Raw genomic sequence first — 26768 nt, 5'->3', positions numbered from 1 at the left:
TAATGTTGAAACCCTCTGACATCTCCAAGGCAGGCTAGCCATTATTGCTTTCACAATTTAACAGAAGAGTAGCACAAGTGCAATAGTAAAGTGATTTGATGGAGACAAATAGTCAGAGGAGTTGATATAGATATAATAACTCTACGTTTGTTTATGACAAACTACTTATCTCTTTCCTGAGGCATTGACCACTGTAAGATGTTGTGGCTGATGGGGGCAGTGAATGAAACAGGAAGAGAGCAGAAAATTTGTGCATTGTGAAAAAAGCTGCAATAACAATTTAGAAATTGGAAATGTCTACAAGACATTGCGTTAACGATTGCTCCAAGGACGTAAAATATATTACGACGTTGACAAAGGGATTAATTTCTCCACAAATTCATATAAAAAAATTATGAAAACAAGAGCCAACTTCAATTTCAAAAGCATCATAAAATAGCCATTAGTTCGGAGGAAATAAAGTTTATATTAACTGGTCTTCTAAAATATATCTGAAATCTCAAAGAACTAGTTGCTGCAGCAACAACTTCTGCATGCATGCAACAATCTACATGAGAAACTCCGCTAAAGACCCAACAACATACTTGGCCTAATATTTCTGTTAAACACTATGTTAACAGAAACATCGATCGAGTAGCAGCTGCAAAATATTTGAATATGATGATGCATGAACTTATGTTCTGGATTTACCAGGAATATCTGAGGAATCAGTCTTCTATGCATTCATGGCCATGACACAAGAAGATCATGATAAGTCCTTCTAAGATTTAGCCCTGTCTATAATCATTTCTTGGCATCATAAATTGTTCTACAAGCAAAAACTTGTCAGATTATACAGTAAGCCAATTCTGATGTTTATTGCTAAATGCAATTCCTGTTGCTCAACAATATGTATGTTAATAAACTCAACTGGAGATTGAAGAGAGCTTGATCTCACAAGTAGCATAGTACAATATGCATAAACTTTTTATGCGTGGTGAATAGAGGTTCTCAAAGACAATCATGGATCATCTCCTCTACCCCATTGATTCAAGATGGGAATAAACAATATCTTTTTGTTGTTCAATGGCTGTTATTTAGCAATCTTAGCTGATAGAACTTGTGTTTTGGCTACTGTTAGTGTAATATATTCATAGTGAAATTCAGTGTCTGTTAGTGTGACATTGTGCTTAGAAAAATGTAGTGCAAAGATAATCTTGTATGCCATTTTAAATGCATTGATATACTTGGAATTACACTCTGCAACAAGTCATTAACATGAACAAACCATCATTGAAAGGGAATGTAACTCAGTGGGTTGAAGCAGGTTCTAGGTTCATTGTCTAGTTCTACACATTCCTAATACTGGAATCCAATCTAATATACTGTAAATGGAATGCTAAAATCAGGAACGAAGAACATGAGTATATTTTCCCAATAACCTACCCTGCCTTTCGATCCGAGGGAATCTGTGGAGCATTACCTATCCACCTAAGCAAGTTACTCTGATTCATATGTGATAACATAATCAACCATACTCACACAACCAAAGGCAAAACAATTAACTAAGTTGGCAGAGTAGCCATTACAATCAGAAAGAAGATTGAGATTGACTGATTGCTTTGGCACCTGTGTTATTGAGTTTTTAACTCTTCTTCCAAGTGGATATTCATGATGAAAAATAGAATATTACAAAACAGATATTTAGGGATTATAGCAAAATTGCCACATTAGTTAGAGATGGAATATATCCTAATGACTAGGCATGTGCAGTAGGTGCCTATACTGGAAACGAAGCAAAATTGGATATGAGCAGTGGTTTTATAATGAAAATATTTTGGATTAATCCACTTAAGGTTCAATTGGTTTCCTGCATTTTCAATGATGATTGCTCATGGACATCACTGTTGAATGGAATGATACAACATAACAGGTGTTAAAATTGGTGCCAATGGGCATCATTGTTGAATGGAGTGCTACAACACAACAGGTGCCAAAGTTACACTGTTCACAGTGTAATGTAAGCATGTTCAGTAGTTTTAGACTTATGTAAGATAATCAACACTATACAGGTCAAACTAAGTACATAGTTGTAATTGAGCTGAGTAAACCTAAGCTTGATTACATATGTGAATAAGGCCTCCATACTATATTGGTAAGACTATAAACATAAAGTTAAATATAGAAAATTAAAACTTGTTGGTGGGCACGTAACTAACATGAAGTTAAATATAGAAAAATTAAAGCTTGCGGGTGGGCATGTAACTAACATAAAGTTAAATATAGAAAAAATAAAGCTTGTGGGTGGGCACGTAACTAACATAAAGTTAAATATAGAAAAATTAAAGCTTGCGGGTGGGCACTTAACTAACATAAAGTTAAATATAGAAAAATTAAATCTTGCGGGTGGGCACGTGCTGCTTGCATGCAGCCTGTGTATCCCCTCTCCACACTAAATGTCTGGTCTTTTGAAAGATTTAATTGAAACCATTTGCAAAGAACTTAGAAGAATATATCAAACTTAGAAGAGAACCTATTGAAAGGTTGTAAGGTAAAATATCCTCAAACAGCTGGTTGTGTGATCCTTTGAAATGTTCTTGCAAAGCTCCGCCTCATTGATCCGAGAGCCATGAATTTCTTCTTTCAATTCAAACTCACAATTTTTTCTTCCGTACTCATAATTACCTGTGGCAAAATATCATCTTGTACACATGGGTTTGGGTTTCAAGATAGGCCACCCAAATAGGTTATGTCCAAGAGAAAGGCCACCAAGAAGTAGCCAAGCACGGACCACTCCAAGACCTCGATCTGCACCCTAGAGGTGCTTCAACCGGGCTATGTTGGTCAAGTCAATTGGTCCAAAAAGTGCTTTATGCTCTGTCTCCCTAACTATTCAAGTAAAATAGGTAGCATGGAAAGAATTGAAAGAATCTCGAACAGGAAAGGATTCTCCTGATTTTGACTCTGTATATAGTCCTACAAAATTCCCACCTACCTATTGATAGAATGATGGGAAGAAGGGGACGACGAAGCCTGCTACAATGTTATAAGCACAAGTGAGTTATTGATAAAACGATGGGAAGAAGGGGACAACGAAGATTGCTACAATGTTATAAGCACATTTGAGTTATATGAGAGTCATGAATATATGTTGAGTCAATGAATCGTATTAGCAAGGCGGGATGGCATTCAGCCAGAAAGAAAAGACAGAGAAACCAGTTACTACCAGATGGAATTTGGCATCACACCAGGGTTGTATTTGCATTTTTTTGAAGCCTCAGGGTCGTATTTGCATTCTTTTTAAGCCTTCCATGACTTTTGGACGCAATAGCCTTCCCTTATCCTGTCTCCATTACCAATAGGTCTCTTAGCCTGCCTAGCCTTCCCTGCTCCTGCCTCCATTACCAACAAGTCTCTTAGCCTGCCCATCTCAGAATAGAACAAAAACAAAAAGAAGCTTACACGTGGAGGCAGAGGATTGTCAAAAATACACGTGGAGGTAGAGGAATGTCAAGAAGTAACATGCGGTATCGATGGCATCAGACACCTGGGCTAAACAAAACTTTGGATATAAATAAGTTGCAACATTCCTTGACTTTCGATAAATATAACTTGTCATACTATTTCTATACTGGAATATGCGAAGTTGACAATAAGAGGTCGATTTTTTCCACATAAAAACTTTGGTTAAAATTTGGAAGGATAGGGATTGCAACTATAAAACTTTGGCTAAATCGTGAGAAGGCTAGAAATAAAAAATAGGTCAACAAATGAATTAATGAGCGTCAATGATCTCTTGATCGCTATAGTCCTGTTGAAGGCAGGGACTAATAAGTTAATAAATCAATTCACCTAATATATTTAAACTTTTTGGTTTAACTAAATATTATATCACAAGAAAAGAGATTTTAAACTTCGTGGTTTAACTAAACATTATATCACAAGAAAAGAGATTTTAAACTTTGTGGTTTAACTAAAAATTATGTCACAAGAAAAGAGATACTTATTGAAGATGCACGAACTTTGGTATATGTGCTATATTGCTTGTATGACTATCTTTATTTGTCGTATGTTGTACAAGGTGTAGCTGGTAGGTCACAAGGGGTGTGAAGCCTCCCTAGATTTGGGGTTATTTTTGAGAAAATAAAATAAAAAAATTTGGGTGGTTTTGGTTGTTTTTAGCACACAAATTTTATGGTGCATGGTGGTTTTGTAGTTTTGGTTAAGGAACTACAATTGTATTCTAATCCATGGAAAATGGATTGACAATTTATAGTTGTTGTGGGATATAAACATGTTGTATTGTAATATTGTTCAATGAATATATTGAAAAATATTGTTGATTTTTTCGATTTGGTTTCCAAGATAAAAATCTGTGTTAATGTGTGTGTTTACCATTGCATTTACTTTTGTTTAGAATATATTTGCAACAATTATTATATAGGGATAAAACCTACATCTTGTGCCAAAGAAGTTTTGGTGTCAAGGGGATGCATTGTGGTTAAGGAGTTTTTTGTTTATGCCTATGGAAGACCATGTTACAGTAAGAGATTTGTAGAATAAATTCTTATGGTGAAAGGAAATAGAAACAATCCAAAGATAGAGATCAATAAATTCAATGGGAAAAGTTTTGAGTTGTGGAAGCTAAAAATGAAAGATTTATTTGTGGACAAAGATCAATGGATCATTGTTGGTCTAGGTATTGAATTGATAGTGATGTCGACAAAACATTGGACCAAGTCAGATCGGAAGGCAAAAAGCACAATATGATTGTCTCTCTCATATTTAGTGTTATTGAATGTTTCAAAAGAAGCTACAACAAAAGATTTTTGGAGAAAGTTAGGGGTTTTATATCAGTCTAAGTCCTTGGTGAACAAATTGTTCATGTGGAAAAATTTGTGTAACTTGAGAATTGAGGATGGAGATTCAATGAAAGAGCAACTAAAAACCTTCAAAATTGTGGTACGTAAGCTATTACTTGTTGGTATTAATATCTCAGATGAAGATAAGTGTATCAATTTATTGTGTTCTTTACTATACTTGTGGGATAGTCTAGTTGTTGCCACAGGTAGTAATGAAACTACTTTAAGTTTCAATAAAATAGTCTCATCCTTGTTACCATAGGAGATGAGATAGAGAAACATGGAAAATCAAAACATAAATTATGTGTCTATAAGAGGATGCTCCCATAATAGCAATAAAAGTAAGTCCTCCAATGGGAGATCTAAAAATAGAGGAAGATATAAATCTCCACGAAAATTCATTAACGTATGTTGGAGATGTGGAAAAGAATGGAATTACAAGAAATATTGTAGATCTAAAGTTACTGAGAAAGGGAAGGGATTTGAAGATGCTCCTTCTACAGAAGAAAAAACCTCCTCAGATAAAGGAAGAAACGTGCACTTAGATTCTTAAGTATACATGTAGATGATAAGGCATACCTAGTAGAATCAGGTGCATCATTTCATATGATTCCTCACAACAAGTGGTTTCCGAGTATGAAAGATATGATAGTGGTGATGTTTTACTAGGAAATTATTAGACAATGACAATCATAGGATGAGGAAATGTCAAGTTAAATCTCATGGGTGGAAGGATTAAAACACTCCCTAGTGTTCTGAACATTCCATGATTGGACATAAATCTGAATTATGTAAGTAAGATGAGCAACGTAGGTGTAAAAACAATGTTTGAAAATGATATCTACAAAATGGTTCGAGGAGCAATGGTATTGTTGAGGGGAGTTTGTATTGGACTCTATATAAGTTATTGAGAAGAACTGTTAGTGATGGCTTCAAAATTTCTATTGTTCCTAAGAGTGGAGAAAAGGAAGGAAAAAACTCCTACAACCTCTAGAGAAAAGACTATGATGTGGCATCAAAGGCTAGGACATATCGAAGAGAAGGGGCTTTGAGTACTACATGGAAATGATATGGTAGAAAGTATGTCTAATTTCTCTTTGGATTTTGATTTCAATGAACATTGTTGATATGAGAAGTAGAATTGAGTAAGATTCTCCTATGGTTCTACAAGGTTAGAGGGAATATTACAATTGGTGCATAATGATGTGTTTAGACCTGTGTTAGTTCCATCATTGAGTAAATATGTGTACTATGTCTAATTTATAGATGATTTATCGAGGAATACATGGATTTATTTCCTCATAAAGAAATCTAAAGTCTTTGACAAATTCAAAGAGTTTAAGGCTCTTGTGGAAAATCAGATGGAGAGAAAATTAAGCTATCAAAGACAAATATTGGTGGATAATTGTTCAAGAATAAATCAAAGAATTCTAAGAAGTTTGGTACAACAAGGAAGAATACTACTCTATTCACACCTTAACAAAAATGGAGTTTCATAAAGAATGAACAAGATGTTAATGGAGAAATCAAGGAGCATGCTTAGTGGTGTCAGGTTAGGACATGAATTCTATGCAAAGGAAGTGGAAACTGCATGCTATTTGGTAAATAGATTACTCTCATCAATGTTGGATGAAAAGAATCCACATGAGGCATGGATTGGTAAGAAACATTTTTTCAAACATCTCAAGGTATTTGGTTATGATGCTTATGTAGACATTCTAAAGGAGAATATGAGTAAGTTGGATAAGAATGCTGAAAATTGTATTTTTATTGGATATAAAGATAATATGAAAGGTTATAAGCTTTGCAATCTAGAAAATAAGAAGGTATAGTAGAGATGTGGTATTTAAAAAACTCAAATATGTTGTCAAATAAGGATTCTTACCAAGGGAGAAAGAACCAAAGAAGATAGAGTTTGAATTGAAGGATGATAAATTAAACTCTACAAAAGAACATGAATAAGAAAATAAGAAGAACCATAGACTCTCGCGTTAAGGATATCAGTTTGGGAAAGAAGGTGGCTACAAAGGTATACTCCACCTTATTTCCATAAATTTTTTCTTTATTTATTGTTGATGGTTATCCTAGAACTGTTAGGGAGGTAATGTATTCAAACAATGGGAAACTCTGAAAGAAGGTCATGGTTGAAGAAATGACAGTCTTGGAAAAGAATGAGGCTTGGGATCTAGTGGAGTTGTTGGATGGAAAGAAATCAGTTAATAATAAATAAGTGTTTAAGAAGAAACTGAAAGTAGAAGGAAGAGTGTAGAACGAAAAAGTTTGGTTAGTGACAAAAGTTTATTGCCAAGTAAATGGTATTGACTTTGTGATATTTTCTCTTTTATTGCCAAGTTAAGTTCTATTATATCTATTTTATCTATTGTTTATGCTTTTGATTTTTAAGTGGAATGGATGCACGTGAAGACAACAATCCTACATGGGGATCTAGAAGAAGAACTATACATGAAGTAGCTAGAAGGTTTTTCTATAAAAGGAAAGAAAGAGTTGTTATACATGCTAAGGAAATCCTTGTAGGGGTTAAAGAAATCACCAAGGACATGTTATCAAAATGATTGTTACTTATATATTTGGACTTGCCTTCACAAGGATAAAAGCATCTCACTGCGTGTATTTCAAATTAGTTGGTGATCATGTTGTTTATTTGGTCTTATATGTGGATGATATGTCGTTGATTGGAAACAAGGAAATAATCTAGGAAGTGAAAACTCAGTTTTCCTATAAATTTAACATGAAGGATCTTGGTGTTGCAAATTTTATTTTGGGCATGGAATTTAAAAGAGATTGGGAAAATAAGAAACTCTTGTAAAATTAGAGGAAGTACGTTGAGAAAATATTCTAGAGATTTAATGTGGAGGAGTGAAAACCGGTGATGGTTCCTATTCATGTGGGTCTATAGTTATCTACAAATCGATGTCCAAAGATACAAGGATAGGAAGAGGACATGTCCCATGTTCCATATGCTATTGTAGTTGGAAGTTTGGTGTATGCAATGTTCTATTCTAGATTATAAATTGCACATGTAGTAGGAGCGTTGAGAAGATATATGTCAAAACTAGGGATGGAGCATTAGAAAATAATAAAGAGGGTTTTCAAGTATTTACATGGAACTACTGATTATGGATTGTGCTACCATGGAAGATGAGGATTGGATAGAGTGTTGGACATACAAAGCTTTGATGATGCAAACTAGGTTGGAGATCTAGATTGTAGAAGATCTACAAGTGGGTACATGTTTAACCTATTTGGAGTAGAAATTAGTTGTATAAGCAAGAGAGACTATGTAGTGGCACTCTCAACCATAAAATTTGAATAGATGGCAACCACTCATGCAAGCAAGGAAGTCATATGGTTGCATAGATTGTTTTTATGTATTGGGTTGGTATAAAAATATATGAGGATATTCCTAGAAAAGAACCCAACATACCATTCTAAGAGAAGAATATTGATGTTTAGTATCACTTTGTGAGAGATATGGTTGAAGAAATGAAGGTGGTGCTAGTGAAGGTGGACACCTTGAAGAATGTTGCAAATTCATTAACAAAATATGTGAGCACTTAAAAGTCCTTTTGGTGTAGAAAAAAATGGTCATTATTGCCCTAGATTTTTGATCACCTACTCTTGTGACCCTTGTGTGTAAAGAAAACAAAAAGTGTAAAAATGTTGGGTATGTATTGCATTCTTAGAAGGATTATCATCTTGTGTTGTATGTTGAGCCTGACATAGCAAGGGGGGTCACTAGGGAGACAATAACACCCCCTATTCAAGGGGGTCATGGGAGGGATGAATCCCATTTCGCAAGGGGCTCGCACTAGGTTGGAAGCCTCCTACATGGGGTTTTAGGGGCAACGTTCCAAAAAAAAGGGTGGTTTTTGTGTCCATTTTTAGCAGTTTTCAACACACAACTTTTGTCTTTAGTTGTTTGTGGTGCACAGTGGTTTAATATTTTTAGTTAAGTAACTATGGTTGTATTATAATCCATGGTAAATGGATTTTAGATTTATGGATGTTGCAAGAGAGATATATATATATATATATATATATATATATATATATATATATAGATATAGATATAGATATAGATATAGATATAGATATAGATATATCTATATCTATATCTATATCTATATCTATATCTATATCTATATCTATATCTATATATATATATATATATATATATATATATATATATATATATATATCTATATATATATATATATATATATATATATATATATATATATATATTGTAATATTGTACAAATGAATATATTGAAAAAATCTTATTGGTTTCGTTAGTTTGGGTTTCCAAGATAAAATCTGTATGTTAATGTGTGTTTTTACCATTGCATATTTTTGGTTTATTGAGAATCCGTTTGCAACAATTAGTTGTACAGGGTTAAAAACTACAATGACATCATCACCTCCTTGATAGAAGTTCGACAATGAATCAATTCTTTCATTGACAACAACTTTTAAGATCATATATACATGAGGGATAAAATTCCAAATGATGTAACAATCAATCATAAGGCCCAAAAGAGCATCACGTTGACTCACCAAGACGAGTTAGGAAGACCTTGGTGTAATTTCATACATACATAAAAGTGGCATCTTAGTATCAATCTTCCCTAGAGGCAATCAAGTAGATTATAGAAAGTCCATATTGGATGTTTTGGCATCAAGAGAATATGTACTATTGAGCTGCTATTATTGAAATAGATAAAACAACATAGTAAAGGTTATTTTTGGGAAACCTTAGATGAACTAGATTTTTCACAAGCTAAAAGGTATGCTCTTCCCTTAAAATACCATAAAACTTATGATTCCCTTGAACAACAACTTCAAGCATTGTGAAGATGGTGTTTCTTACACAATTGATTATGAATAAAGGGATATACCTAGAATGTGAATAAATTGCATATATTTTGTAATGATGAGATGATGGTTCCTAATGGCAAAGGAGTAACATTATGGGAACAAAGTTGCATGAGCTTCAATCTACTTCTATGAAAAGGATCTATTGTATTTATATCATAAGTAGTATGAAACAAAAACATGACAAAAGCCCAAAAGACCAAGCCAATGAACCGCCATAAGTTGTAGTTACTTAATTAGTTGGAGTAATTGAATATTAGGTCATTAAAGTCAAACAAGCTACACATTGGCTACCTCACTTTGTTGGAAAGAAATAAGTCCATCCTTGAGATAGATTTATATTACATTTTATGTATATATTTTGGAATATTGAAGGCCAAAAATATGATAGACAATGGGGGTCCAATTTCACCAAACCACTTCAAATAACTTTCCATATAATTTCGAGTGTTCCCAAGCTTATGGTTACGGAGATGCACTCTTTCTAGATAGCTTAGGAGGGACAACAAGTATTCACATATCACGGGGTTGTAAAAATGAAAATCTTAACTAGGGGGTGAAAATGCGAAACTGGGAAACGCTTTTTGGAGTTAGGATTTTATGGTTAATAAGTGCTGAGAAAACTAATACTAATCGAAAAAATTATAAAAAAATAGTACGCACTGTGTGCAATACTATACTTTTCTATTTAAACAAATATTAGAGAAAAACGATTGCTAACTATGAAAATGTTGACAAAGAACTAAAAAACAAAAACATAAAAAATAAGAAAAAAATGTTACCCAGATTCACATTTTCACCCTAGGTTTAGATTTGGTAAGAGTTATGCCACTAATTTAACAAAAGTTTAGATAATGGCAAGGTTGAAGGAAATCGATCCTTACAATAAATACTTAAAAAGATGAAAAACTTGATGTAAAATTAGAAGACACAAACTATAGAAGTGTTTTTTCTTTGTTCAAATTGATAAAAATATTTAGAAAATGGAATGCAATGGTCCTCTAGATCATTATTCAAATGAGAAATATAAGGTGGAGCTTATTGACATTATCTCTTCAAGGCATGCTAATCCCAAACCTAATATTGGAAGAGACTAACATTTTACCAAAATGATTGAAAACTAGGTGCATTAAATGGCACATAGTTGGTGTAAAAGAGCAATTGTGGAGGCCATAATGATCTTTTGAGAATTTGCACATATGCTTTCTTTCAATTATTAAAATCTTATGGTAATCCCAATGATTATAGACAACTCAAAATAATATTGCATTACAATGGAAAATCAATGAGACATAGATTTTATAGAATGCACCTCAAACATAGAACAAAATTAGAGGGGAAACCATAAGATATTGGATTTAGGCATCATCTATTTGATCCAATGGAGTGATTAAGACTTGTCACTCATCATTATGGCTAGGAAAAAGAATGGAAAACTACAAATTTGTGTAGAACTTTGTATGTTGAACATGGTAATAATCAAGGATCTAGTCCTTACATTGTTTACAAATGAAGTTTTCTAACATGAATTAAGTTATGAGGTGTAGTCCTCCCTAGATGGATATCAAGGATAAAACCAGGTCTAGAGAAGAAGAACAACATCTCATGAGTTTTACAATATAATGAGGAGCATTTGCATTATGGCATGATGAGCACTGCGACAAATTTCTTTAGGGTAATCATAAACATATTTAAAAATTTCATGAGAAGTGATTAGAAGTGTATATTTGGATAGTAAGGGGTTTATTTGAAATCTAATTAAACATTCATTGGATTTGTTATGCTTGCTATATTGGTGTTGTGACACAGGAGCCTTTAAATTCATAAAAATGATAATAAAAATAATATGCCTACTATATTGGTGTTGTGAAATAGGAGCATTTAAATTTATAAAAATGATAAAACTTATATTATAAGTTATTATCTTAAAAGTTAGAATAAAAGCATACCCAAAAAAGAAGAAAGGGAAAACTATAATGACATTGTAACTTACCACAGATATCTAGAAGCCTTCCTCAAACTGAAATGGTATTATATAAAGTCTTCCACAAAAATGTTGAGACATAATTGAGTTATTGAAAGATAAATTTATAAACACAGTGACACTAAGGTTCTCAGAGTGGCATAAACCATTTCATTGTATAAGGTTCTCAGAGTGGCATAAACCATTTCATTGTATAAGGTTCTCAGAGTGGCATAAACCATTTCATTGTGTATTAATGCTTCAGGCCCAACAATGGGGCCGTGAAACAACTCTAATGCAATCTGGAGAAAAGTCTATTAATCATTTGACTGTGTTTGAGAAACCTTAAGGAATTGTGTGTTACAAGGGGCAGTGCTTTTCTCCAATATTTAGTGTCAGGAGGCTTCTTCTACGAGAATGTGTTGGCCATCTAAGCTGCAAGAAGAAAATTGAGAAATATTGCAATCAAGAAAAAGGGATATTGCAGATTTAATGCAATCTGGAGAAAAGTCTATTAATCATTTGACTGTGTTTGAGAAACCTTAAGGAATTGTGTGTTACACGGGGCAGTGCTTTTCTCCAATATTTAGTGTCAGGAGGATTCTTCTACGAGAATGCGTTGGCCATCTAAGCTGCTAAAAGCAAATTGAGAAATTATGCAATCAAGAAAAAGGGATATTGCAGAATTTCTAACTCTGGTGAGTAAGATTACTATTGCAGAATTTCTAACTCTGGTGAGTAAGATTACTGCACCATTCAAATTGACAGCTGTGGGATTTGAACCCACGCCCTTTCGGACCAGAGCCTAAATCTGGCGCCTTAGACCACTCGGCCAAACTGTCTTCTATGGAAGTTAAATCTTTCAAACATAATGATAAATCTAATGTCTTAGAGTACTCGGTCCCATGCATATGAAAACTGTAAGAAATATTTAACAGTTTAAGTTCCGAGGCGTTGATAAAAACATAGCACAAGCGGCTGCTCACGACTTATATATTTTGACATAGATTCTACTATTGCCTTCCTCTATTAGTTGGGCTATACTTCAAGAGCAGTATAATCTTAGAGGATTAGTGCCATTCGACATTAGCTCGGTTGGCAGAGCAGAGGGCTGTAGTGGGATTAATAATAACCCCGAGTTATTTAAATGGCTCTTTCGAATTTTCTTACTTTGTAATAATTGATAAAATAATAATAGAAATTTCACGAAATCAAAGTTATAGTTGTGAAGTTTTAAGATTTTGAGTGTCTCATGGGTTTTTGATGGTGTTAAATCTATTTTTCACTATAAAAATAAGATTCAACTACTCTTAGTATCGTATTTTTTTGAAAAAAAATTAGCTAGATTCCAGAGATATTCTGTTATTCTAATAATAAATATGCATAAATTATTTCTAAATAAAAAAAAAAAATTGTCAAACTGGAAATGAAAATTGTTTTAGATTTTAAGTTTCATGATATGTTGCACTTGTATTGTTGTGGAGATTTTGCATGCATGTACCACTTATTTATTAACATTATGTTTTGATAGTGGGATTGTAGGTAAAAAATCTTGGTTGGGGTGTATCATTTTCCTCATCATAAAGAAGAAACAATTCCAATTCAAATCAACTCTCCATCTTCCTGCGCCTTGGATTTACAAATAGTAACTACTAATCTTCTATAACTCCATTTGCAAATCTTTTTACTACTTACTTCATTTGCTTGTATTTATTGCCTAGTCCACTTGCATTTACTACTTGTTCCACTTGCTTGAATTAATGAACATTACTTGCATGCCTTGTTTATGCCTTTGTAATCTCAAGACACAATAATTGACACCAAGAATCAAAATTGATTCAATGTAGGTTTGATTCCTTATTATTACAGATTCAAAGTTGAAAGCATTCATCATAATGCAGATGTGCACCAATCAGCAAGCCTATAATTCTTATGGAAAAATGTTCTTGTAAATTATATTCCTATTATGGAATGGATGTTGTTGGAAGTTTTAAGTAGTTTTATTTTAATTGAAAATTACAGTGATATAATACTATATTTGATTTGCTTTTAAAAAATCATTGAAATTTTTTAAACCATTGGAACAATTACTATGTAAAAAAAAAAGAATAGAATGGCATCAAGAAGAGACAAAAGAATAAATTGTCCTATAGAGATATTTTCATATGATTCTTTCAATATTGGTGAATCATTATTATCTATACATACTCAAGGGAGATAGTGTGATGTGTGAAGGATGCATGCAATTTCAATTATTTTTAATCTTTGCTTTCAAATTTGATCCTTGTTTAAATATCTCAGAGAGATGGTTGGTATGTATATTTAATTTTCAATATCTCATTTAAATTGTTATTATTTTTTTGTCAAGTGTTGTGTAGTTATTATATATTTTGAAGTTTTTGGTTAGAATGAGATAAAATATTTTTTTGTTAAATAGTAATTTTTTGTTATTTAAAATGATTTTTTAATTTCATATATAAATTTAGTATTCTAAGAAACATTGAGACGGTTGGACTATAGAGATTTCACAATTCAAATTTGTTTTTTATCAAATTCTTACTGAAATTTAAATAAATTTGACAAAAATAAAATTATATGAGATATTAATATTTATTGAAAAAATATCCCTATTTACTTAATTGATATATTCTTTTAAAACGTTCAAAAAAAACATTAATGTATGACGTAACAGAGGCTGGGAAGATACATTGCTAATATAAACATGTTGGTCACATCACATAAGGGTGTAGTGATTAAATTCAATGTTAATAAGCTTCTATAAGTATATTCAGCTTTTCTAGTAAATATATATTTACAAATATAAATGATAAATTTCAAACTGTTTTAATGGAAGAAACATAAATTTATTATAAAATTTATTTTAAATTAAATAGTTGAAATAATAGTTTTATTTTATTATATATATATATATAATTTTAAATATTTGAAAATATTTTATTGATGTTTTTGTCAAGTTGTTTTAGAAGTTATTTTTTAGTTTTGCAATATATTATTTATTTTATTTTATATTTTTTTTTGAGTGAGAGGTTCTAAAACTTGAGTAAAGTATTTTACTTTAGTTTTTTTTGGTGAGAGGATCTAAAATTTGAGCAAAGTTGATTGGGTAAAGGAAGTTGTGGAGGTGAATCTTAATTTTCTTAAAGGAAGTTGTGGAGGTGAATCTTAATCTTCTTCAATTTAAAAAATTGAAGAGATTAATAAACATATTTAATAGAAGTAATATTAAATTAAAAAAAAAAAAAAATTATGTTTACATATAATATACATAAGATTAACCCCAAGGGTTAGCTCAGTTGGTCAAAGGTCACAGGGTCCATTCTCCCCAAAGCCCGGATTTTTTTGTGGACGTAGGGCCACCCATTGACCAGGGTGTCCGTGAACCACTCTCAAAAAAAAAAAATACATAAGATTTATTTATAAATTTTTAATTAAGAAAATAAGACTAAGTCAAAATGGGAGTTATCTATATCAATAAATTTACTTAATTGTTTAGAATATAATATTTAGGTATTGTGCAATATCATTAATCCTAATTTATTAACTAGGATTACATTACAACTCTTTTTTTTAAAGAGACGAGGATTGAAATTATATTAATAAAGCTGGGATCTGAGCTAGAACCATTACAATTATTCTAAAAACAAGAGCTACCAAAATTCCTTGAAGTTTTGGGATTGAGCACGCATGATCAACCTAAATCCTTGAGGTCTCCACAATACAAAAAAATTATTCCCATTCCAACTAAAAAATTTCCAAAAGACGCCTAAAATCCAAACGTATTTGCATCTCATTCTCAACTTAGTTTCATTTTAGCTTTGACTAACTTTTCATTATCCTTGGGGAGTTGTTTTCATATTTTTTCCAACTTGGATCCAACCCAATTTTTCTTGAGAATCTATTTTGTCAGCATTCTTCGATTGATCTCTACTAACAATTTCAATATTTTGAACCAGTGAAAGCTCTTCCGCATCAACTTGATCTGCCCAACGAGGATTTTTTTTGAACTTATTTTATGGAGGAACATCCTCAAGAATATGTGCTTAGAGATATTCTTGCCCATGTCCATAACTAGATGATCAACTTTAGAATCCGTTTTTCCAAGGGAATGCCCTAGAGTAGCACTTGCGGAACTAACATTCATTATGGTTCCAGAAGCCACCACATTGCTACCCTTCTTCACTTGATTTGCAGTTGAAAATCCCTTTTCTTTAGAAGAATCTATCATGATCTCTAAAGGTTTTTTATCCTTTTGTAGATTGACATCATTACGAGAAATTGGAGGAAGAACCTCTTTATAAATTGTGTAGTGATCTGATTTTGCACCATCCTACTATCTTGGTTTTTGGTTATTTTTATTTGCTTTGTTCTGCCCAACTTTGGGATGGTTTTTGAGAGAATGCCCAGTTTCATAACAAGCTTTGCAGTGAAAAGAAATATTTTTATAATCCAATTTTTGCACCCATAAATAGTTGGGAGCTATTAACTTAACTTCAATGGAAATCCCTTGTTAAAATCCATTTCTACACAAATATAAGCATATGTAGGCTTCAACTAGTATTTAGTGCCATTACACTGACATTAGAATCTACCTAAGGCATTACCAATTGCTGTCAAAGAAGAGAGATTCCACATATGCAATGGGAGGTTGGGGAGCCTTACCCAAAATGGAGTAGAAGAGATTAAAGACAAGAGAGGGTTAAAGGAGGGGAACCATGGCTACAAAGAAAGCCCAACAGTGACCCAAAACCAGAAACCATATTCATAAATCAATACCCTATCTTCAACTTTGTTAAAGATAATAACAAAGAATCCTCTTGCTAGAGGGTAAATGTTAAAATCACCAGATATTAAATGCTTCCATTGCATATAAATCCAAGAATGGAGATTGGCAAGCCTTGGCCATAGGCCATTGAACCTGCAAATCAAGCTAGCTTCAAAAAAAATAAATTATTCACTTAGAGCATTAACCCCTAGAGGGACCTTAATCGAGGGGGCTTCATGAATAATCAACCTAGAGAAAGAGGGTATAGAAACAACTTTCACTATATCATTGAAATAAGGAGAAACCATTGACTTGTTAACTCCCGTTTGGGCATTACCAGAACCATAAACCATTTCTGAGCTCATTGCCAAGGAAGTCGAGGGTGGAATCTGAGTGGAAGCTGCACACATGAAGGAAAGAGATATGGAAGCCAAAAATGAACCCGTTGCGGAGGGAGACAAGGACGAATTTAAATTCAAAGACTTGTATTTAGATCCATCCATCGAGGAATCCATGGCAATAGGATAGACAACCATAGATGACAAAGCGTGGTGAGATGATTTATCTAGAACAGAGGACATAGAATCTAGAACTGCAGTAGAGAAAGGGAGGGGATTTGAAATTGCATCAAAGAACATATGGAAAACTTGAGCTCGGGAGGAGGGGCGACTGACTAGGGTTGAACCCTAGTCACCACATCAAAGCATGCATGCACAAAGAACATTTCAAAAGGCTATACATTACAACTCTAATCCTTAACTAATATTAGATTAAAATGGGTAAAAACCATGGACTAAAACCACCCAGGAACCCCACAAAAACACCAATTAATTCCAAACATGTCAAAATATTTAGTCCATACTTCTAAACAACAATATCCATCCAACAATATCCCACTTGTTGAATACTCTGCAATGGTGCCCAAATAGTCACAAACTTAGCATATAGGGAAAACAATCCCATTTATTTTTTGCACCATAAAAAGTTATTGGTACTTGTAGGCTTCTTTATTGAATTTTCAATATTTTTCAAGGTGTCAAATCTCTCCAACAACACTTTCTTATCTTCAACCATATCTCTAATAAAATTGTATTACATTTCAATGTTCTTCAACTTAGTATGATATATGGGGTTCTTTGTCAAAGTAATTGTACTTTGACTACCAAAATCTATTCTTACAACTTTACGTACAAAACAAATAATTGAACACATTCATCTCGACAACCATGCATCTTCCTTATTAGCGTAAGTGGTTGACATATACTCAACTTCAATATTGACATCTTTATTACAACCTACCTCTTGGTCATCTAACTAAATTGTTTGGTAAATGGATTAAACACATAATTACTTGTAGATATTTTATTATAATCAAGATATTCAACTTAGTCTACATCAACAAAACATGTAAATCTATGAATCTATTTGTTTCAGTTATTTTGTAGTGGTACATTACATAATATGTAGTGATACAAAAAATCTAACAACCCTCTTTCAGATGTATTGTTTATAGGTATAAAATATGTACTTCGTGACACATTTGGTGGGGTCTAATTATTTATGTATTTTTGTGACACTACAAACTATGCAATATGATACCAAGGTAGACTTAGACTAAACATAGTGATAGATTTACAAGGTTTTGTTCATGTAGATTAGGTTAAAGATCACGATTATGAAATATCTATTAATGGTTATATGTTTAACCTATTTGGAGGAACAGGAGGCAAGTTATAGTTCCACTTTCAACTATAGAACTTGAGAACATGGCAATGATTCATGTAAGCAAGGAGGTTGCATGGTTGTACATATTGTGTTCATGTATCGGTTTTATGTATATGTTATAATAATAGAATATGAATATCAAAGTGCAATCTTATAAGCAAAGAACCTAACTTATTAGGCTAAGAAAAAGCGCATTGATGTGCGATACCATTTTGTCAAATACATGCTTGAATACTTCATGGTGTTTTTGATGAATGTTTATACCTTGAAGAATATGGAAAACATATTAACCAAGTCTCTTGGTGCAAGAAATCAATGACCATGATTTCTTTTAGCATCTAATTTTATCCTCCCCTTTGTTGTAAAGTATTCAACAAGTAGGCCATTGTTGGGTATGTCTTAGAACTCTTTGAGACATATTGTTTATCTATTCATGAGTGGGTAGGGGGACATAGATTATTGGATATGCATTTGTGGTATGCTTTTATAACTTTTGTATCAAATTAATTTTCCCAATTTAACATAATTAGAGTTGAGAGATTAGGGTTATTATCTAATCCCAATTAGCTCGTTATGATTAATTGATATTGTTGAATATATAGATAATGTTTTGTGAATAGTTTATTCAACAATCATAAAAAAAGGATTGGCTCTAAGTTTTGTTAATTTTCTAGGTTAAGATTTATAGGTAAGTATCTTATATATTGTGCATGTGTCATTGTTTTCTTTGTATATATATATAATATATATATATATATATATATATATATATATATATATATATATATATATATATATATATATATATATATATATTATTAATAAATCAATTGATATTAAATTAATTAATAAAAACTACACATAAAAATTCCTCGATGTGGGTGTTAGGCTATGGAAACCATTTGTCACGTGAAGCATGATAGTTGGCTCTTGGTTAAAGTGGGGGAGGGCAGGCCAACAACTCCTCCACCATGCGATAGTTAATGATTCTAAGCTTGACTGCGAGAAAATTTCTCCTTCATTTGTGTGCAACGAATTTTTTACTGTTTTAGGTTTCAATGAAGTTGACACTTATTTGGTTAAATTTCATGGTGCATGAAATATCCTAGTTGTTCTTTGGCTCTCTGAGGGACGTGCACTCCTCTATGCTCTTATTTCTCTAGGTCATTGGGCTAGGGTGGTGGTTGTCTATTTATCGCACCTCATGCAGGATTAATTTGGTAATTTTTCTTTCCTTCTTGCAATTGGTGAAACTTTCCCTCTCCTTCCTAAGTCGGAGAGCATGTCGCTTGAGGTTTCAACTTGTTCTAGGTCTAGTCGCTTTGTGTTTACTTGGTTTCTCGCCTTGGCCTTATGGTTGATCTCTCTTGGGTTGTCTGTATTCGGTGTACATCACTTGTTTAATCGGCTCTGGGACTTCTGGTGGTGTTATTTTCATTTGGGTGGCATAATTGGTGCTCGGGTGGTGTTGGTTTCTAGGCATTGACATCCATTGGTTCTTCCCATCTGGGGTTGTCAATAAAAGACCTTTTGGCATTGCCTTGTGGCTTTGGCATTGGTCTAGATTCTGGGAGCCCACTTTTCTATTTTCGCTTGTGTGCAGTTTGCAAGTCACCATTTGGCCTTTCCAGTCACAGATTCTTCCATTTGTTCTAGCCTGGTTCAATATTTATCTAGTGGTGAATTTCCTGTGGGGTGATTTGTGGTGTCGAATTCCCTTTCCTTCTTTGTTTGCAATGTGGCTTTCTTGGCCTCTGGTGGAGGGTGGTCATTCGTTTGGGTGCATAATTTCTGTCTATGTGTTACATGGTTTATTTCGGTGGTCTTTGGTTTAGTTTAGGTATTACCTTTGGGGTCTCTGCTTCTTATTGGACTTCAATATGAAGCCTAGTCCATGATCCTCGTAGGCCCTGACCTAGGAAAAGGTGGAAGGATTATCTGCTTCTGAAGGCATTCGGGATGGCATAGCAAATGTGAGTGGCAGAAGTAGCAGATGGGCGTTGGTTCAATGCGTGGTGTTGGGCGTGGGGGTCGCGGAACTCATGGAAGGTGAAGGTCCTCAAACAACTCCATGGTGGGTGAAAGAAACAAAGTTATAATTCATAGTGGTCATGGTGCTATCGGAAGTAGCAAAGGATCAGGTCGTGTTCATGCCATTGCCTCTTGGGGACGAAGCAACATTAAGGGTCGTGCTCCTTCTAGGCGTCCCAAGATTCCATGATGCTTCCAGAGCTGGTACAATTTTTCATTTCTCAGTTGGAATCTGTCGATAGATCCTGTAGGGAGGAGCATGAGGAATTTTTGGCCAAACTAGAGCAACTCCACTACTTCCAATGCCATGTTCATGAAAGAATTGCAGTTTTTTGGCATGGGAAAAATGTGCTGAGAGAAAGTCAAAAAGTTGGAAGCTTGGTTTGCCCACTTTGAGCATCATGCCAATTGTCTATATCTCCATACTCCTCCTTCAGGAATGGTTCCAGATAATTCTGCTTCAATTACCTCTGACAATTGATTATGATCACTGGTGTCTTTCTAGTTCTTTCTGTTTTCTGGTATGTTAGGCCTTTCAGTCTATGTACCTCTTATCTAAGCATTTTTCTTTCTGTATGTTGCATGGTTATACCATTAGTCAACAAACCTGGTCAGGGTGAGTCCACATGCATTGGTAATCTCTATATATTCTTTTTTATTAATAGAAACTTTTCGAATTATAAAAAAATACACATAAAAAGGGAAAATTAATAAAAAAAAGTAATAATTAATAAAAAATACAAATACAAAATAAAGTTGAAATAATTAATAAAAAATATAAATAAAAAGGACAAATGTAAAAAAATTGATGATATCTAATGGAGTAGTCTAACAAGTTGAAAATTTACCCTTTGGGTTCTGCGTCCTCCCATCGATGGCGACCCCCCTCTAGCTACCCTCTGCCAAACACTACAATGTCATCTAGCCTTTGTCTCCATCATCATCTAGCCTCCATCTTCGTCATCATTTTCCCTTCGTCTGTGTCACCACCTTTCCATCCTTTTGTGTCCTCGACCCTGTCATATCACACCAAACATATGTACACTCGCATGCAAGCCTTAATGGAAAAATTTCAACTTTGGAAGAGGTGATTTGAGTTTCAAATTAGAAACTTTTACACTTTGAAAAAAATTTAAAATATCAAAATCACTCGTCTATTACAAAGGTTAGACTAAATTTTTAAATTTCAAAAGAAGGGAAATATTTTTAGTAGCCTGTCAATACTTTTTTAAGTTTACGATAATTTAGAGTTTGTACTAGTGCACAAATCACTCTGACTAGTGATAGTTTCGTAGAAGAGACCAGTCAAATTCCAAATGACCTCATACAATTTAATAGTTATGTCATGATTTGGGGACGTTTCCTTGAGGCCTCCAACTTATGCCAACATTATGCAACTTGCAAAAATAAGACATGCAACAGTCGTGGTACTATTACACCTAGCACAGGGCGGCAGATCACATTGAATAACCATTCAACAACTATGCACATTCTCTCGCTCCTTTGTGATTATCCTCGAGTGGGCTTTCCCTGCATTCATTTTTTCCATTTTCATTTGAATTGCAACCCATCATCCACAGAAGGAAAGTTATCATTCGACGCTGGACTATAAGGTATTTTTCATTATCCTCATCATATCTTCATTAACATTTGGTCTTTCATTCTATGGATTATTTAATGCAACACTCTTTGAAGTAATGGCAACCTTTATGGTCACACAATGTATCCTGGGCACCATAGAATCCACACCCCAAGAAATCAACATTGTGGCTAGATAGCTTGAATGCAACTACTTGCCATCCTTCCATTCCAAGCATGGGTGGTCGAGTTGTTTTCTACATTGTTAATGGTGCAAATTTTTATTTCATAATTATATGAATATACCAACTATGAAAATAATATCTATTGTGCATTGAGGGTATTGGACTCCACAACTATAACACTCCCTCAAACTCTTGCTTATTTTGTTTCATTGCTAAAATCCATACAAATTTCTTGTCCAAGTACCATTTTTCATGAAGTGTTTGTTCTCTATCATAAAGCTACAAGTTTCCTTGAATGTTACAAAACATAATTCAACAAATCAATGAATAACCTATCAAGAAATCTATAGTCAAATTCTATGGTATCTTTCTAAGGTTGAATTTTTTCTATCTCAATCTTGCTAAGGGATTTTTAATTTATGTATTTACTTATTCTACTTTATTTATTTATCTAATAATGTAAATATTAGAAAATGTCTCCTATTGGCTGTCCTAAGAAGGATAAAATGCAATTGTCAATTGTTGAATCATTTGGTCTTAGACAACATTCTAATCAACCATGTAATATTCAAAATGAAGTTGATGCTCATCTACATGAATATGATGAATCAAATAGTGTAGAGCTTGTTGAAATTGAAAACCCATCAAAGAAACACAAAATAATATTCAAATCTAAATGGAATACAAGGTCTCCATGGGATTATGTTTTAAAACATCTAATGGTAGTGAAAGGATAAAATGTTCTTGACGTGTTACATTTAAAAGTGACACTCCATTTTCAAAAGAGGGAACTACCACTCTTCAAGTTAGTGGTATAAGTTGCCATGCAAAATCAAAAGCTCAGTTTTTGTTTTACAACTTTTGGAGGGAAAAAGAGATTGAAGAAATATTTCAATCACTAAACATGTATAACTAATGGTAAATTCCGGGAAGGAGAAAATTATATAAATGGTTGAGAACATGTATTTTGTTGCTATACATGATTTATCTTTAGAAATGTATAAGTCAATATGTGACTTGAATTGGTATAAATGCACTCCACACGTTCTTCTAATAGAGGGATTTTCTGCATACACACATACCACACCAAGAAAATATTTTCTTCAAGTTGCTAAAGAGGTGTATTGGAACAATCTAAAACACAATATTTTACATAGGTCATTTTACTCAATTTCAGTTGATGAAAGCATTGATCAAATTATGGAACACCAATTGATTGTTTATATTACATATTTGACGAATGGGGGAAAAGGTCAATGTTTAACAAATTTTATATGTTTACTTCAAATAAAGGATGGAATAGCTCAATGTATGTATGATCTAGTGAGAACTCTTTTAGCATAAATGGATTTATATTTGATTAAGTTTGTTGGTTTTGATTCAAATGGTGCATCTTCCATGAGGGGTATTCATGAAGGTTTATCTCCTAAGCTTCGTATGCTCCTGATTTATTAGTTATCCATTGCATATCTCACAGGGAAGCATGGACAATCAATGAGGCTTCATCTTAGTTTCTAGAGTTGCAATATATTAACAAATTTCAAACAAAGTTTATTCATGGCTTGGAAAATCAACTAAAGGACATGGAAAATTGAGAGAGATAATGTATACATTTCAAATCACTAAGTTAGTGGTCTTACAAATTCATCAAATTAGGTGGATATCAAGAGGAGAGGTCATGGAAAGACTTGTTAAACTCATGCATTATTTGTTAGGATTGGTAGGGGAGAAAAAAATGTATGAGTTGGCAACAATATTTCAAGTGCAAATTTGCATCCATATACTTGCAAACATGCTCGTTGAATTAAATAAGTTGAATCAAAAGTTCGAAGAGGATCATGTTGATATTACATATATTGACACTACTTTAGATGTTTCTATTACCATGCTTGGTAAACGATTTTTGGAAAGCATTTTTGGTGTAGATGCAATGCATATGTCTTCTTTTTTAGTTAAAGCATAAAGAGGAACCCTTGAATTTGCAGATAGCACAGGTATGGTATCTTTACATCCATTGAGGTTCAAAATTTTTCCAAAGATGAAAATATATGGGGCTACTATATGATTGTATTCTTTTGGGAAAATGTTTTATTGTAAAGGTGATTAAATCTTTAGATAGGAGATTCATAGATTTACATGTATTTAATGTGGCTAAGTTTTTCACTTCTCAACATTATTATGAAAAAGTGAATGATATAGATTGTCCAACAAAAAAATAGTTGAAATGCTTATGTGACAATTTTTAGCATTGGGGAATCATCTATTGTGGATACTGCTAGATGTTTGGGTGAAATGAATGAATTTATTTGTGCTATTTGTAAATCATACCATAAAAGCATATGTATGGCATGAGACCTATGTGGAGATGAACATGAATGGTTTGAAGACTTTCCTTATTTGATGCAATTATGACAAGTTATTCTTGTTATCCCAACAACCACATCAGTGTGTGAAAGAGGCTTCATTAAACATGATAAAAAATAATGATAGATAAAGACTTACGTTGGAGATATTAGATATGTTAATGTTTCTATCTGTAACTCCACATCATGCTCTAAATGAGGTAGATTGGACTGCTACTTATGATGTATAGAAATAAATGAAAACTAGAAATCCATTTCCATTGGGAAAATATATTTATATTTTCAATTATGTAAGTCCAAATACTTTTGAAGATCATTGAATGAATAGAAGAAACATATGTTTACCTTTTTTTAATGGAATTTGAGAATTTTTGTTTTGTTTATTTACTAGTTATATTGAGATTTCATAGTGCTTTATTGAAGCTAGCCTTTAAATTTTAAAGATTTTAAAGATTTAGAATGACACTATTCCATTATGGAATTTTTTTGAGTTTATTTAATATATATCTTTCAGTGGAAGTGATTTTTTTTGTAACCTTTTACCCTTGAAGGGTCACATGAATATATGCTCTTCCAAATAAAATTAAGAGCCGGCCTTCAAATGTGATCACTAAATATAAGATATAATTTCCTTTTCTTCTAACATAATAAAAATATCATTAAAAATAAACAAATTTATTTAAAAATAAATAAACAAATTTATTTACTTTAAAAAAAATAATTTTGTTTTTCCTCAAATTTATATGAAATTTGAAATGATACACACATGTAGTGCAAATGTAGCATTCATATATATATATATAGTGCAAATGTGATATAAAACAATTGGGAACTATAATAATTAAATTCATTGTGTTTAAAAGATTTTTTTATATATTTATAAAATTTTAACATAATATTGTTCACTTGGGATAACTTAATTAGCAATGGTTGTGGAAATGAAGTCTCATTGAATTTGAAGTCTTCGGTTTAAATCTGGTGCTATCCACATGATTGGGGTGAGAAGTTGAACATGATGAAGATTTAGTCCTATCAAGCTTACAATTTTTTTTAACATAATATTTAAATATAAAATTTAAAATAAATTTACAATTTAAATAAAATAAATTATATTTAAAATTGTTTTTGATGTTTATTGTATTTTAAGTAAAATTATTTAAAATTATTATTATATTTATTTTATTTTATATAATATTGTTTAAAATTGTCGTTTATAATCACTTTATCTTAAAAAAATATCTTTAAAACCATGGTAGATCCATTTTAACTCTATATCTATTTTTTAACATAATATTGAAATATAACATTTAAAATAAATAAAGTATATTTAAAATTGTTTTTGATGTTTATTGTATTTTAAGTAAAATTATTATTATATTTATTTTACTTTACTTTATTTTATATAATATTGTTTAAAATTATTGTTTATAATCACTTTATCTTAAAAAAATTCTTTAAAACCAGGGTAGATCAATTTTAACTCTATATCTATTTTTTAACATAATATTTAAATATAAATTTTAAAATAAATTACATTTAAAATCGTTTTTGATGTGTATTGTATTTTAAGTAAAAATATTTAAAATTATTATTATATTTATTTTATTTTATATAATATTGTTTAAAATTGTTGTTTATAATCACTTTATCTTAAAAAAAATTATTTAAAACCAGGGTAGATCTATTTTAACTCTATATCTATCAAGCACTGAGAGAGATCAAACCTCTTGAGATGCAAACCTTTCCTCAAGTTTTGCACTCAAAAAAGAGGTTTGTGCCTTGAGGGATTTGATCCCTCTCCAAGCTTGATAGATCCAAAGTTAAGATGAATAGATCTACACTGGTTATAATATATTTATGTGTGTGTTTGTATTGACATTTATTATGTATATAGAAAAAATATATTAATATTTATTATGTATATGGAAAAAGATATTTCTAAATATGAAAATGGATTCACGGATTTGCCCAATCGACATTGTTTAGAGAGTTGATTTATCGCTAAGGTTGTGGTGTAATATAAAATTATAATTTAATATTTTAACCTATTATTATTATTGGAGTTGTGGTCTAATGAAACCCCATAAACAAACTTAGTACAATGGAAAGGCACACATATTTTCGTACTTTTGTAGGTCTAACAATAGTTGATTTTTTTTGGTATCACAACTTTGACCCCAAAATATAATTTAACATAAGAGTTTTAAAAATTCAATACACATATAGGTGTTTTTTACCAAATATAATTTAACATAAGAGTTTTAAAAATTCAATACACATATAGGTGTTTTTTACCTGAAACATGTGGTTGGTTGAATTCTTTGTGATCATAGTCCTAACCCTAAAATTATTATTATTATTATTATTGAAGGAATGACTATTTTATATTAAATCAGCTAATTT

The 26768-nt window shown here is 32.2% G+C and overlaps 1 non-coding gene across 1 annotated transcript; it reads right to left on the bottom strand.

Moving 5' to 3' along the window:
- Positions 1–12462: 12462 nt before the first annotated feature.
- On the bottom strand, positions 12463–12542 carry TRNAL-UAG (transfer RNA leucine (anticodon UAG)). The gene has a single exon. It is a non-coding gene; the product is annotated as a tRNA-Leu (tRNA).
- Between the last annotated feature and the right edge of the window lie 14226 nt (positions 12543–26768).

The sequence above is a fragment of the Pinus tabuliformis genome, chromosome 3_2 (assembly GCF_031772625.1).
Source record: "Pinus tabuliformis cultivar Carrire ecotype Pingquan chromosome 3_2, CPIR1, whole genome shotgun sequence".
NCBI classification, from domain to species: Eukaryota; Viridiplantae; Streptophyta; class Pinopsida; order Pinales; family Pinaceae; genus Pinus; species Pinus tabuliformis.
Note: the sequence above shows the minus strand (reverse complement) of the source record. Positions and strands in the feature narration are given on the sequence as shown.